Source organism: Rattus norvegicus, chromosome 2 (genome assembly GCF_021556685.1).
Source record: "Rattus norvegicus strain SHRSP/BbbUtx chromosome 2, alternate assembly SHRSP_T2T, whole genome shotgun sequence".
Lineage (NCBI taxonomy): Eukaryota > Metazoa > Chordata > Mammalia > Rodentia > Muridae > Rattus > Rattus norvegicus.
The window spans coordinates 218615644-218622888 of record NC_141535.1 but is presented as its reverse complement, the minus strand read 5'-3'; the positions used below and the strand labels follow the sequence as shown (position 1 = coordinate 218622888).

Here is a 7245-nt window from a genome sequence, read left to right as displayed (position 1 = left end):
TTCTAAGCGCTTTCTACTCTTTGAGCACCTAGTTACCAAAAACTAGTCTGGTCCATTGGCGTCCTCTGAACCACGCAATGGAGTACAGTGGTCACCATATTGGATAACTAACTGCTTTAGCATCCCTCCAAAAAAGTTTGCTTTATCAGAACGAAGCGGGGTCGTCCCCACGCCACTGGCATACGGAAATGCTGGTTAACACGGTTTCATTTCTCTGGTGAAAAGACAGTCTATGTAGCAGAAAATATGGCAGCCAAATGTAATTTTCTAATAGGGACTTTGATTCTCTATTCATAATCAATTTCCCGGGGGGAGGCGGTAAGGGGTGGTGGATGGGGAGGGGAACGCCCTTATAGAAGAAGGGAAGGGGGAGGGGATAGGGGCTTATGGACAGGAAAGGGAATAACATTTGAAATGTAAATAAAGAAAGATCCACTTCCGGTGGCAGATCGGTGGTTTATCCTGTGCGGGGCAAAATGGAGCTCGAGGTCATGGGTACGCATACCAGCCCAGTGAACCCGGCTGTCTTCCCTCACCTGACTGCGGTACTTCTGGCCATCGGCATGTTCTTCACCTCCTGGTTCTTCGTTTACGAGGTCACCTCTACCAAGTACACGCGCGATATTTACAAAGAGCTCCTCATCTCCTTGGTGGCCTCACTCTTCATGGGCTTCGGAGTCCTCTTCCTCCCGCTCTGGGTTAGCGTCTGCGTATGAGTCTCCAAGGCACCCACCAGGCGGCTCACCAAGTCTCTGCTTTTGTAAATTAATTTTTTTTTTTTTGGTTCTTTTTTTCGGAGCTGGGGACCGAACCCAGGGCCTTGCGCTTCCTAGGTAAGCACTCTAACCACTGAGCTAAATCCCCAGCCCCTGTAAATTAATTTTTTACCATTGCTACATGTCCCACCTGCTGTTTACAATAACGGCAGATGTGTGAAGAAAGAGAGAGAGAGAGAGAGAGAGAGAGAGAGAGAGAGAGAGAGAGAGAGAGAGAGAGAGAGAGAGAGACCCAATTAAAAAAAAAGAAAAAATAACCAATTTCCCACGGATTCTCCATTCATCTTCTTCCCAGGAGATGCAGCCATGGCTTTTGCCACAGAGGTTTATATCTTGTCATCCCCAGTCGCCGCCTAACGCTATGGTGTATCTTCCATACATACAACTGACTACCTCGACTTTATCTAAAATAAAGGGTGAGAAAAATAAATCGCCACATATTTAGTTTTTAGTAGAGTTGACCAAGAGGAATAATCTCCCTCTCCTGGTTTCATCTCTCCATTTTTACAAATACTGAGTGGCAAGCTCAGCTTCTCCTTCATCAGGAAAAATGTCACCTATACTTCTGGGGTGGGTTTCCACTGATAACCCCAGGGATTCCTCTCCATGTACAAATGTCCTAAACTGATAACTGATGTTGTAAACCAAAGGAAAACATTTGGCCGAGGATTATGTGACTCTAGTTAGAGCAAGTGCTTAGTTGTATTTCGTGACCGACATCACTAAGCCAAGCAGAAGGCGTTCTTGAATGTCTCAAAAGTTAACACAGCTCATATTTCAGGGACTGCTACTTATCATGGCTCCCTAATGACTCTTTGCTGTGTACGATGCAGACCAGAAAAACGAAGGTGACCTTCAGAGAAACATGAAGGTGTCAAATGCTTCAAGGTTTAAAGAGATTGCAAACAGTTACCAAAAGAAGATACAACACTCGACACTCGGGATAGAGAGTAGGAGTGCCTCAAGGTTTTCACAGTGAGCATAGAAGCCAAAGAATGCAGTTGATGACTATCCTGTTTGTGTGGGTGTGTCTTTGAAGGTAGACTGTAGTGACCATTCAGTGAGCTCTGTCTGCATGTTGGAGCAAACCCAGCCTAGTGGGTGTCACACACAACCAACCTAACAGCAGTACTCGGGATGACCTGTCTTGGGACTCAGTCCACATCACACAAGATTCATTCAAGCGTAAAACTAGACAGAGTTCATCCAGTTCAACAGATGCTTCAAACAAACATCAAATATACTGACTCCTAAAAAAAGTTAAATATTGGAAGCAGGATAGCTCAGTGGGTAAAAGGTCTTGTCTCTCTGCTATGCCTGACAACCTGAGCTTGATCTCCAGAACATATGGTGGAAGAAAAAGACCTGACTCCTACAGGTTGTCCTCTGTCCTCCACATGTACTCAGTAGTGCATGTGTGCGCACACACACACACACGCACACGCACATGCACACACATGCACAATCACACACACACACATACATGCACACTCATACACACACATACATACCCACAGACACACACACACACACACACACACACACACGGAACAAATAACAAAATAAACATTAAATCGGAATTATCTCATTATCAAACCAGAGAACTGAAGACAAATATTTGTACACCTGTGCCATGGTAGCATTAGCTACATGGTGAAAAGTTGAACTGTTCATTGCCAGGCGAATGATCATAAAAATAAGATATATATGCATATCTATAAATATCTTGTATTCTAAGCATACAGCGGAATATTATTTAGCCTTAAGAGGAAATAAAATTCTGGCACACGCTACAGCATGAATAGGCTTTAAAGACATCATGCCAGTGCAACTGAGCCAGTCACAAAAGGGAGAATGTTGTATGAATACATGTGTAAGATCAGAATCAATAATTGCCGCGATAATTGTCGAAATCAGACATAGGAAGCAGAACTGTAGTTTGCAAAGGCTGAAAGAGAGGAGATGAGGAGCTCATAGCCACTGGGTGTGGAGTCTCTGTTCATAAAGGAAATGGCACTCGGGAGCACAGCCGTTCACCACAATGACTTGCTACTGCGATCGGTGAGCTTTACATAGTTAAAAGGATGCATTTGGCGCTGTGCACTTTTAACCGAGTTCGTAAAATTCCTGTAAATTAAATATATGTAAGTCATATAAAACTTGCAAAATCCAGAGAATCAAGGTGTTTTCATGATTTTCAAATCCCAGTAGGACTATTATTAACATGAGAAGGAAAATAGCTCAGTCAAGCACTTCATAAGGCATGTGTGAGTCTAACGTCCTCAGGAAAGAAACAGGGAGTGGAGGTTGCAACAAAATCAGATTAGAAGGGAATCTTAAAATTCCTACCTTTTACATAGAAAAAAAGGCAGAAGCACAATTCCAGAGGAGGAATAAAACAACTTCCAACTTCCCAAAACACACCTTGACCCTTAGCTTGCACTCATTGGTTTTCTAAACATCTCATCGTCCCTAAGGAAAACCTAACTGAGTCCTAAATTTAGACCTATTTACTAAAGCCAATGAAGGTCGCATTTGATGCCCTCTGAAGAGCTAGAAATAGCACAAAGGTCATAGCATGTTAACAGTTGGCACACAGAACAGAGCAGAGAATGTCGAGATGACCTGGGACCTCTATCTATTGAAAGATGCGGAGCTGCAGCAAACACGATTGTCACTGGTTTGTGCTTTGATTTCTTTCCTCCTCATACACATAAGTTATTTACTTCATCGTGGGTTTTTTGTGTATATGTGCGCACACAACATTTGTATGTGTGCCGGTATGTAAGTGTGTAGCATGTGCATGTGGAGGCCTGATGTTATTCCTCTGATCTGATTTATCTTTTTTCTTGGACATGACCTGTTGCTGGCCTGTAGATCCAGAATGGGCTCTGCTAGGTGAATAGGGACCCTAAGAGATCTGCTTTCTTCTCCTCCCCAAGTGCTGAGAGCACAAGTCATCGCTACCACACTCAGAAGTTTACATAGGTTTAGGAATTAAACCCATGCTTGCTTAGCAAGCTCTCTACTGACAGTGAGCTTTCCCACCCTCGATCAAAAACTTAGCCGCTGGAAATTCAACCCGACTTAATGTTACTCATGTGCACGTTTTCTCTGTGTACTGCTCAAAGGCAATGTTCATTAAGAGAGTTTCCATGGTGCACATGATGAGCATAGGATGTCTTCAGTGTATGAATATCAACACTGGTTCCTTTGCAAGCATCCCCAGCCTGTTTGTATCCATGTGGATGGTCTCTTTCACATTTTACATTCCACAGTAAGGTTAACTCCTTGGTTACTCCAAAAACAATAAATAAACAAATAAATAAAAAAGCTCACGGCACTCCATGAAATGGACCCAACTTCATTGATGTGTGAGAAGGACTATAATCACGTAACTAACAAAAGAGAATGTTTTCTTCTCAGGGACCCTTGACTTCATTTCTGTGGGTGTTTCCTCCTTCCCCAAACGGTTATTATCCCCATGATCCTAACAGAGGGGATGAATCATCTGCTCGAAGGCATGCTTTTGGAACATGCATTTGAAATCTGGTGACTCCCGTCTGTTGCTTTTCCTTTGGCTTTTAGTTGACTAAAAGTCTCCTGAGTATGCTCTCCATGCCCCTGACCTGGCCATGCGCTACCTTTGAGGGAAATGCCTTTCCTCAAACACTGCTCTTCTCATAAACAACTATTTGTCTTAAAAGTTCGAACTACTATGTTACCTCCCCAGAAATGCCTCTGGGAACCCCATCTGTCAGTGCTAACCACCCACCCCTGTGTGACAAGTGGGTTTTGACACAGACATTTATGGTTCCTTTTCCACCACATGACAGTTATCCCATACACAGAGAAAATGGAAACATAATCTCCACTGCCTGCCGGTCCTCCTCCCAAGAAGAAGGTGTGTGTGTGTGTGTGTGTGTGTGTGTGTGTGTGTGTGTGTGTGTGTGTGTGTGTGTGTGTTCTATTTCTGTATTGTTGGTTCCTAAATCAGGGCTAGGTGTTAACCTTTTGTCAAGATTCTCCCATTTATTTCTTATCTTTTGCCTACATTCAGAAGATCCAACAGGGCCCCTAACTGAAAAGACCTGGATACCTGAGTCTCCCAGTGGAGAAGATGGAGACACTCGGGTGAAACACTACATAATCGAGAATTGTTTTGTATCGGTGTCAAGCTGCTGAAACTTTAGAACTTTTTTACTCAATAGTCAAGTCTGATAAACACAGTACCCAAGACATAATTTTCACACCATTTTTATGATTCTTAAAAAGTTACATATACAGTGCAGATAATTTAGAAGTAGAAAAGAGAAACTAATCTTTCTTACTGAGAGTTAAAGAGTTGTCATTTGCTGCTGGTTTCCATTACACCGATGGGAGAATGCAGGAGGAATAAACCCATAGCAGAGAGAACAAAGAAATGTTGCCCGAAAGATAAAATAATGAGTTTTCTTGTGGGAGAGGAGTCTTTTGTTCTTAGTGAACTATTTCACTCTAAAGTAGTTGTCCCAGGATAAGCCATGAGCAGCAGAAGAATGACAAGACTGATGCTTACATGTCCCGTGATCAATGTGGTATCATTTGCAGTAGGGTCTTACCATCAAGTTTTGCTGCTCACCAAGACAGTTGCAATACCCTGTATCATGGCAGGAGGTGGGGGCAGAATCTTCATCTCCTGGATAACTCTTACCCACAACTCATGAGGAGGTACCCCACACATAGCACTTGGGTTTTATTTGGCAACCTATGGCTTTTGAGGCAAGCATTATCCCTACATAGGGTAACTCGAATTAAACTCTTTTATATGAAGATAGATAGATGATAGATAGATAGATAGATAGATAGATAGATAGATAGATAGATAGGCAGACAGACAAATAAATCTAAGAAGCCCATACAATAATAGTTTTAGATGTGGATTTTCCAAACATTTTTAGTGTTAGTTATCCCTCCTCCCTACTCCTATGCCTTACCCTCCCATCTCTCTTCCCCTTACACACCCACCCCTCTTCATATCATCTGTGTTATTCAATGATCCTCACTTAAGATCTTTCTTCCCACTCAACCCCCACATGTGGTCCCTTTCTAGTTGCCAACTCTACAAGTACTCCAAATTCAGCATACAAATCTAAAGTTTCGGTGATAAAATTCCTAAGTGACATTTACCTGGGTTACCTCACTCAGTACATTGCTTTCTAGCTCCATCTACTTTCCTGTAAATTTCATGATTTAATATTTTTTACAGCTAAATACATTCCATTATATAGAGATACCACATTTCCAGTACCCATTTATCACCCAATAGATATCTAGGCAAGTCCCATGCTTTAGCTGTTGGGAATAGAGCAACTATGAATATGGATGAACATGTGTCTCTGTAGCAAGAAATAGAGTCCTTGGGAATATGCCCAGGAGTGGTATTGCTTGATTACATGGTAGGTCTATTTCTAGTTTTCCTGAGGAACTATCACACCGATTTCCACAGTGGTTGTACCAATTTGCATTGCCACCAACAGTGTGTGAGGGTTTCCGGTTCCCTTCATTCTCGCCAGCATTTGTTTTCTTATTTTTAGTCATTCTGACTGGGATAAGATAACATTTCAAAATAAGTTTAATTTTCACAGAAATTACAATTTTACAGGAAGATTGCTGGGAATACACATTGTCTCATTGAATATTCTCATTGTCTCATTGTCTCATTGTCTCATTGTCAAAGCATTTGAGTAGATGTGAGGAAATCTTGAACCTTACCTTGTAATGGTAACTAATACAAACTGTCCAGAGGAAATTTGAGATTTCTGCAGTCAGAATCAACTTTTCCCCATCTGCAATGTTGGGCTTTTGAATTTTGTTCTGGCCCAATTCATTCTTGTCATTCTGTGATCTACTGAGAATCATGACTTCAATTATCCTTAGGAGTACACAGTTTCCTCTAATATTAAAATACCCCATCCACAGGAGGCTCCTTAAACAGGAAAGTAAACAAAATGGTTTCAGTAAGTCCCTGAAACTGAACAGATTACTAGACTTCCCTACAGGTCAGAATAAGCAATAAAAGCTGAAAGTCTCCCTCAGATGTATCAAAGCCAAGTTGCAAAAAAGACTCCCAGGCAAGCTTAGCTGCAAAGAATACTCTTGAGACCAGACCAGCTGCCTGGAATAAGCAGAAACCATCTGAGACGCCTGGAAGTGGTTAGACCAACTTAGATAGCTGGAAATGACAGTCTCCAACCTCATGAGCTGCCTGCAAGCTGTGAAGTGTGCTCCAGGTTATTAGCCTTATGATGTCACCCATGCTGGCCTGGGCTTTGGTGGTACAGCTGCCTTTGAGTCATCTTTGCCCCTCTAAGTAACCCCACGCCCATGTTCCTGTAAGTAATTTCAATAAAACTCATTGGTTCACCAAATTTGTACTTTGAGGTTATCTGTACTTTGGTCTGTCATGAGTTTCCGCTCTGTGGCGATT

At 42.2% G+C, this 7245-nt stretch overlaps 1 pseudogene; it reads left to right on the top strand.

The window, feature by feature from the left end:
- The first annotated feature begins 435 nt into the window (after positions 1–435).
- Tmem258l1 (transmembrane protein 258 like 1) lies at positions 436–716 on the top strand (annotated as a pseudogene).
- Positions 717–7245: the final 6529 nt, after the last annotated feature.